Below are 9,398 nucleotides of genomic sequence, written 5' to 3'. Positions count from 1 at the left end.
CCGGACCTTCGCAGCGCATCAGACGCCTTTCCGGGAAACTGGGCTGCCATTGGACAGAACAGCTGGTTGGTCCCGCCCTTTTATATATATATATAATAATTATATATTCGTGAATTAAATGTTAGTTGTGTGGGTGGGGGGAATCCGGGGCGTTCCGATTTCGTGAGAGCGTTCCCCAAAAGTTGTGATTGTGAGGTAGCTTCTTGTTAAAAGTCTTATAACCACAAAAGCGACTCTGCTTGCGCCACAACATTTTAAGCACGGAAAGAGCCAACCAAGTCATCGGTTCCAAAGCTGGGACGCCACCACCTTTTCAAATGTTGGGCGTGCATAAGTGCACAAAGGTGCCTACCGTTCCTGTCCTATTGTTTCATTATATATACGCTTATATGTTGTATAGTTGTTTCATGCTTATGCTTATATATACTGTTGTGACAAAATAAAATAAAAAAGCTGAAGAAATGTTAACATTTGCATCTTGTCAAACTCTCTTGTGAGAGATGATAAGAAAACTCCAGTTATCTCAACGTTCCCCATTAACACACACACACACTATTGACTTCACACTCCCTCTTCGTTCTGATACAATTTGTGTTGGATAACAAGAATGACACACAGTTTTTATCTGGTTTTATCATTTATTCCATTTATACAGCCACTGAGATGAGCCGCCCAGAGCTCACACTCTACGTCGCTCACAATTAAAATAAATGGTTCCTCCCAAAAAAGTAAATAAATGAAGCAACCATACAAACAAAACAAAACATTGAAAACAGTATTCCCCCCCACTCCCCCAGCACAGTCATCCAACAAAGACATAAGCATTTTATTTTGGGCTCGACATTGCCCTCTTATGGAACATTAGGTGTGATTAAACAAATAAGACACACATGGATAATGTTAAAGATTCTGTGCGGGATATTTATTTATTTATTTATTTATTATATTTGTATACCGCCCATCTCCCGAAGGACTCAGGGCGGTTCACAGTCAAAAACAACAGAAAAACATATAATACATAAAAAACTAAAAGAATAGACAGTTAAATTCAATTGATGCTCTAACTTTTAAATACAAATTTAAAACCTCATTTAAACCCTTTTTTTAAAAAATCCCAAGTTTAAAACTACGTTCAAGCTAGTCCTGCTCTTCAAAACAGCAGCGTCTTCAGCTCGCGGCGGAAGGACTTGAGATCGGGGAGTTGACGAAGCCCCAGAGGAAGCTCGTTCCAGAGGGTAGGGGCCCCCACAGAGAAGGCCCTCCCCCTAGAGGTCGCCAGCCGACATTGTTTAGCTGACGGTATCCGGAGGAGGCCTTCTCTGTGAGAGCGCACTGGTCGGTGAGAGGCTAATGGTGGCAGTAGAGTGAAAGTGTATTTAAACAGTAAATTTAGATTGTGTTTTTCCTTATTTCCCTGTAAAGCTCTTAGCCTATTTGGTATAATTTTCTGAAAGAAAGGAATTAAAGACTATAATTACAAACTATGGTAATACAAACAGGAGAAAATAGAACAAAGAAGACTACAAGGTGCAGAAAAGAAAGGAAGAAAGGAAAATAGAGGGGGGAAAAGAAAATAAGAATATGGTAAAGAAAAAGACAATAAATATATAAAATGAGATTCCCACCTTCATCACAAGTTTAAACAATTTTAGTAATTTATTACCTTCTCTTAAAATAAGCAAATGATCTCTTCTTCCCATATCCTATCCCTTATCAATAGACCAATCTATAATCATCTTCATTAGGACATTAGTCCTAATGTCAGCAAAAATCCATTAAAGGTTAACAGAGAACAACATGCCTATTTTAACCTTGATCAAATAAACCAACTTAATATGCCTTCCATTTATTTCTCACTGTCGTAGAATTTGGTTTCTTTTATTTTTATTCCTTCTCACAAAATTCTTAAATACTTAACAAGCCTCTTTTATAAATCTCATACAGGAAAATTACCCAGGTCATTCTCGGTTTGTTGTTTACATCCCTTTTAATTTTCAGTTTCTTTTGTATTTCAGTGTAACTTCTTTTTCAATGTTATTGTAGTCTATCATTTGTAAATCCACTTTCAACTCAGTCAGGTAGAACTTGTTCCTTTTAGACACAATTTATTTATAGCAGTAGACATTTTTAAAAATTAATTTATGTGTGAATTGGTTGAAAAATATCCTTTATTATGTCTATTGTTGGATTATTTTGCCTCATTTTGTAATTGTAAATTGAATTTAAGTGTTCTCCTTTAATTGTAATCTTAGCTCCTTAGAGTTTCCCCTAGTGTCCAGTTTTGAAGTCTTATATATTTTTAAAAAATCAAAGCAAAACAGTTTTTCCACGGTAAAGATTCTTTATAATTAATTCCAAAATCTTATTTCAAGATTTAAAAATCTTATTTCTTTTGAACCCTTAGTCTATTTGTAACTGCACCTTATTGCTCTTTATTCTAATATTTTTTAAAATTCTTAAACTTGTATTAAAATTTCTTTTATTAAGGGTTGAAGGAAACACATGCAGTACAGTAAAACGTTTAAATCTAAAGGTTCCTAATAGCTGAACAGCATTTAACAAGCAATTTCTGAAAGTGAGTAGAAAAGGAAGTATATGAACTTAGTGTCCTTTCAAAGGTGCTGATTGTTATTTGAGCAAATGGTTAATCCACCATCTTCCAGAGTTCTAAATCCAACAGATTTCTATCTTGCAGTCTCTTCATGTGGAGCAGCTGCCTGGAGCAGAGGTGGGTGATACCAAATCCTTTCCTTGTCCAGAGAGGAATTATCGAAGAGCTGATCTACTTGCCAGATTTTCATTCTGTCATGGTGGTCAGTTCTACTTTTTGGAGATATCACCAGTTCACCATTTCTTCTCTAATCAGAAAGGATTTTTTAAGAAGGACCTCACAGCTTAGCAGGAACTATTTCTATTTGAAATGATATTTCTTCAGTTGTAATTAATAACAATACATAATTATAAAATAATATATTCTAAGGATCTTCAAACATTTTGTGCCAGGAATACATTTGAGATTTTGAGAATATATTATTACATTCACCATCAGTTTTCATAAGGGAAACCGATGAAGATGGTATCCTTCTAACCTTTTAGCATCTGAATCACTTTAGCCTATTTCTAAGAAAATAAGCTATTTCTAGCCAAACACTTACCTGTAGCCATCCATTCTTACTTTGTACAAATACCTTCAGCAGTTCTGTGGGGTCTCCAGGAATTCTTGGAGAAAAGATGATTTCATTGCTATATAAAATTGTAGATTTTTTTTCTATTTGTTCATCATTAATTTAATATAAAATAAAATTGGTTGTAGAATTTGTCAGGCACTAGATGACATATTGTTGGGAAAAATTATGCTTATCTGCATCATATTATAGTGAATTTCCAGATCTATATTCAAATGACCCCTCGAGTTAGTGGTAGTACCTTTATGTACATTTGTATGAAAATAAATTATCATAATATATACATGTTTATATATACAAACTTTCAGGAGCTCCACATAATGTGTTTTGTTAATGTAACCAGAAATATAATATTATAATTTTATTAATAATTATTGAGCAATGGTTCATGAGCAAGGTTTTGATTTAATTTCCAGAACCTGTTTTAGATTATCTGGACTTGGTTCTCAATATTAGGACAACATAAATATTTTTTTATTAAAAGATTATTAGGATAATAATTTATAGAATCAGGCATAAATTTGCACAGCCAGTTGCCAACAGAAGAAACTGCTACATTAGAAATGTTGATTTTTTAAAAATAGGTTGAAAGCATGATTGTGTCTCTGTGGATAAATCTAACATTATTATCTTTATATAAGAAAACATGTGGTATTGCAGATGACGTAGTGGGTACTTTAACAAATCCTATAAATTCAAGTAGATCTTTGTTGGAAACAATTGATAAATATGGAAAGGTATCAGGATTTAAAATAAATCAGAATAAAACAAAAGTGATAATCAAAAATATGTCTATACAACAGAAACAAAAACTAGAGGAAATAACAGGATTTGAGGTGGTAAAAAAGGTTAAATACTTAGGGGTTTATATTAGCTCATCGAACAAGAAACTTTATAAGAATAATTATGACTTGCTATGGCAAAAAGTTCAGAATGATATGAGTATCTGGAAAAAATTGCAGTTATCGCTATTGGGGAGGATTGCGGCTATCAAAATGAATGTGTTACCTAGATTTTTGTTTCTGTTCCAGATGATACCAATAATTAAGAAAGATAAAAATTTGGAGGATTGGCAGATTGGGCTTAATAAATTTATATGGCAAGGTAAAAAGGCGAGGGTTAAAATGAAAATAATTCAGGACTCACGGGAAAGAGGTGCCTAATTTTAGACTATATTATGAAGCTGTAGCCCTTTCAGTAATAAGTGACTGGTTTAATTTAACGGAGGAAAGAATTTTGAATATAGAAGGTTATGACTTGTTATATGGATGGCATGCATATTTATTTTATGAAAAAAAAGTGGATAGGGCTTTTAAGAATCATGTGTTGAGAAGTGCTCTTTTGCGGGTCTGGAAAAAATATTCTTATAAACTAGACTATAAGATTCCTATATGGGCGAGCCCAGACATGCAATAGAGAATATAAATATAGAACAGAAACAGGAAATGATTACTTATAAAGAACTTTTGTATGCTGAAGGAGGTAGATTGCAATTAAAATCATTACAGGTATTAAATGAAGAAGGGAGGAATTATACTTGGTTTCAATATGGGCAACTAAGTGCTAGATGGAAAGAAGATCAAAAAATTGGTATAATGCAAAGGGAGGAAAATTTAATAAAGCAAATTAGAAATCAGACCCAGGAGCATATAAAGAGATTGTATAATGTGTTGCTTGAAATAGATTCGGAAAAGGATTTGGTAAAGGACTGTATGATAAAATGGGCACAGAATATTCAGGAACCAATAATGTTGGAAACATGGGAGAAAATCTGGGTTAGAAATGTTAAGTTTACACAAGCACAGAATTTAAGGGAAAATTTTTATAAGATGTTTTATAGATGGCACTTAGATCCCAAAAAATTATCATGTATGTATCCTGATATCCAAGCGAAATGTTGGAGGTGTGACTGTGATGACGCTACATATTTTCATATTTGGTGGACTTGCAAGAAAATTAAGGCCTTTTGGATAAGAATTTGGTGGATCATTCAAAATGTCCTGAAGAAGAAGATAAAGTTCCTGCCGCAATTTTTCCTTTTGGGAATTATAACAGATTGTACAGGGATTGAGACTAAATTGATTCTGAGTTTAATAACAGCAGCAAGGAAGAAAAAAGAGTTACCTACAATAGAAGAATGGATATTGAAAGTTACTAATTTGGCTGAGATGGCTAAAATCTCAGCTTTTTTAAAAGACAATACGCAGGAAAGATATTTAATTGAATGGAAAAATGGATTGATTATTTATGAAACAGATATCAGATTAAGAAATATCAAATTGCCTTTGAATAATTAGGAAGTATTATTTTATGTAATGGGGGGGTTGGGAAATGAAATATATTGTTTGAAGCTGACTCCACCCCATTACTTATCAACCTGCACTCACAAAACAAGTGCCTGCTGGGAAGCCAGACTCCATTTCCTTTAGCATTTGGAGAAGGAAGAAGCACAAAGAAGAATCCATCTTAATCTGTGGCACATGGTCATCCAAGGACAAGCCCACATCCCACATACAGAGCATTACTGGTGAGATTTAAATTGCTTGTATTTATTAATTGTTCTGTTCAGCAGTAACTCAATACTGTCTATCTTGTATTTGATTCTCATTGTATGTATCCCTACTTTCCCCAGTTTCACCATATCCTGTTCTTCCAATAAAGCATTCAGATCTACACACATGGTCTGCTCTATTGGAGGATAGGTGGGTTTAGCTGCATGTCGAGCTGCCCACAGACTAACGTGTAGTGAGGACAGAACACGTATATAATAACATCAATAGCACAACTTAGAAATAAAAGAGCAATATAATTATATTGTTATATAAACATTACATATAGGTACTTACCCATCACATTTGGGGCCAGAAACTCTGTTACTAAGCAAGGTGATCATAAAATGAAACACATGACCATGTCCAATTTACAACATCAGTTCATCAGTTCTGGCTGCCCGTTGTGAAGCAAAACAGTTCAGGTGATTACATGCTATTTCACATAAATGACTTGTAACTTCCTGCTGGCTTCCTTATTCACTTTTCTTGTTGAAGCGAGCTGTGAAGGTCATAAACTGAAATCACGTGATCACCAGATGCTGTGATCAGTATAAATGCACACTGGTTGCCAAGCATGTAAATCATGATCACCTGACCCAGAGGGATGCTGCCATGTCCACATCTTTGAGAATTAGTCATGAGTCTCCTTTTCCAGCACTGTCATAATTTCAGATGGTTGCTGAACGAGTGATTGGTAAATGAGGACTACATTAGTGTCAAAAATAAAGTTAACAAAAGATTTATATAAAATTACAATTTTAAATGCAATAATCTATGCAATAAGGAAAGAAGAAGAAAGGGGGAAAAGTAACAGTTCTATACAAATTCTCCTAGTGAAGAGAGCATAAAGAAAAAACAAACCCTAAGAAATGAGAGGATGAGAAAAGAAGCAAAAGCAATTAAAAAGACAAAAAAAATCTAAATTCTCTCTCTCTCTCTCTCTCTCTCTCCCAAAAATCATCATATGAATTGCTATTCTTTGTCACATTTTGCCGTTCATCTGCAGTTCAGATATTTCAGAACTAATAAAACAAACAAATCTCTATTGCCCTGGAATAAAATAAAGATATTTGTTTTGTTCAGCAACATAGGTTATTACAAGGATAATTTGGAAACTGTGGGATGAGTCTTGAATTAATATTAATAGCTTAATATTGGCAGTTCTCAGGAACTTTGTTTTTTTACCCATAAGTCTCTTCGGTGTTCCTTGATCTAGACAGCAACAATCCCACGATTTCTTATTTGAATTAGATTTTCAGAGGTCATATTGCTTCCTACACATGTCCATGGAAAGCTTCTTGTACAGCTTCTGGTTATCAGGAACGTGATGCTGATTGGTAGGATTTGCTCTAATTTATTCATTTTTTTGACCTCACAAATAGAATGACCCTCTGCAGGATCTTAGATCTGGACTCCACATTCCAAATTTATCTTTAGAAAAAAGAGAGTATTGTGATGAGCAATAAATTTTTCTTAGTCTTTATTTCAGGTTACTCATCTTTATGAAATCACGAAAGCAGTGAGAAAAGCTTAACCATAATTTACTTTTCCCATTCGTTTTGATGAATTTTCTCACAGTTTGTTGAAAATGCTTAATTACATACTTATAATTTGTCTCTTCATTATGCTTAAGTAACAATTTTTAATTTTGTTAATTTATTTGGTTAATTGTATTTCTATCTGCTCACCATTTTCCTCCACCACACTTTTCGGGTGCATTTTATTGTCAATTTTATTGTTAATAAAATGCTGAGGAAATTTTATCTGTGCTAGATAGAAATAACAATAGCTATGAGAACTAAGGAAGCCATGTCAAGTCAAGGAATTGTGGCAACATGGAAGCTAGAGAGAGTATTGTGAAGATCAGAGAAATGTTGGATTTACTTTGCATACACTAGTATCTGAAAAACACAAAATAAATGAAATGAGAAGTCATAAGAAAATTTCCAGATTGGTGAAGCCAAAGTAACTCCTTTCCCTAGAGTTGTGAGACTGTAGAAGCTATAACTCGGTGCGAGAAATTAGGTTTTTGTTGCCTTTGCAACTCTCTGATGGGCATCCTAATTTACAATAAATCTATTTGGGATTATATAGGTTAGTCATCTTTAGGGGGGGGGGGAAACAGTTTTGAATAAGGAGCTTGTTGCACATAAATTGAAGGGAGATGGTTGAAATGACAGTTCAGACTCCTAAACTACTTCTTTCATTTCAAAACTTATATCATTGCCTTTCCTAATGGATACTTAGCTGGAATTAGGCAGCCCTTTTAAATAGACAAAAGGAGCTATTTTCTAGTCACAGTTAAAAGGCTGCTTCCCACAGTCCAAGCCTGTGTCCCAAGAGTCTTTCTGTAACTGGTTATAGTGGCAATGTCTGTAAAGGTCGGTTTTATAAGTGGTTTCATTTTTTTCCCCAGGCTGGGCTGTCTGCTGGACTGGCATGGCTCACTCAGGAAAAAAAAAAAGATCACAGTGGCATTACCAGGTTATCCAATAATATGTACTTGGCAAGATGTGATTGCTTTTGTGAATACTGCTGCCCTAACCCCAATCCTATCTCTGACAATTCAAAAGGAGGTGCTTTGTAGGACACCAGACACATTCTGAAGTTCCTTTTCAAAGAATTTGCACAACTCTAGTAATTGTCCTGCATTCTTCAGAGAACTTGAAATGGGGTTCAGATGTCACCTTCCATTGTTTCACAACATATCTTATTGCAAAGAGAAAAAAACAGAATAGTTTTACCCCGCCTTATGTAAGAACTATCCACCAGGCTTAGGATACATTGCTGCCTGATGAGGCAAAGTAGCAAATAGCACAATTCCCACTCCAATTAAAATCCATAGAACCCAGACTAATCAAATTATTTTGGCACCTGAGACAGAAAAATCTCTCTTCCTCCTTGATAATACGGTATAAATTCAATGAATAATACAAGTTTTTCCTGAAACGCTGCTGAAGAGATTTCCATATCCAAATTAAAAGAAGAGCTGGCCCTGCACATCAAGTTTTAATTACTGATTTGTTAAGCATCAGGTGAATATTCTCTCAAAGTTACAATTCTATTTCATTTTACTAGCATATATTTTCTCACTAAAAATAGTTCTGTTCCAGATAAAACATTCAATTCTAATGCAATGTTATTAGTTGTATATCATAAAATTATGATTGACTAATTGTGCTTAGGGAGGGATGCTTGTTGATCGAAAGGTCAGCAGTTCAGCGGTTCGAATTCCTAGTGCTGTGTAACGGGGTGAGCTCCTGTTACTTGTCCCAGCTTCTGCCAACTTAGCAGTTTGAAAGCACGTAAAAAAATGCAAGTAGAAAAATAGGGATCTCCTTTGGTGGGAAGATAACAGTGTTCTGTGCGTCTTTGGCGTTTAGTCATGCTGGCCACATGACCACGGAGACATCTTCAGACAGCACTGGCTCTTCAGCTTTGAAACGGAGATGAGCATCGCCCCCTAGAGTCGGGAACAACTAGCACATATATTTGAGGGGAACCTTTACATTTACCTTTAATTATGTTTAAGAGATCTTAAATGGTGAATGAAGAATGAAGTTTCAGAGGTGCGGTGTTTTTCTTCTTGAAACTCTTTTCCAGGGGACATTATTCTTCCATTAGCTATTTTAGCTCTGTATAATTTTTCACAGATAGAATA

The sequence above is a fragment of the Ahaetulla prasina genome, chromosome 1 (genome assembly GCF_028640845.1).
Source record: "Ahaetulla prasina isolate Xishuangbanna chromosome 1, ASM2864084v1, whole genome shotgun sequence".
In the NCBI taxonomy this organism is placed as follows: domain Eukaryota; kingdom Metazoa; phylum Chordata; class Lepidosauria; order Squamata; family Colubridae; genus Ahaetulla; species Ahaetulla prasina.
This window is presented reverse-complemented; position numbering follows the sequence as displayed.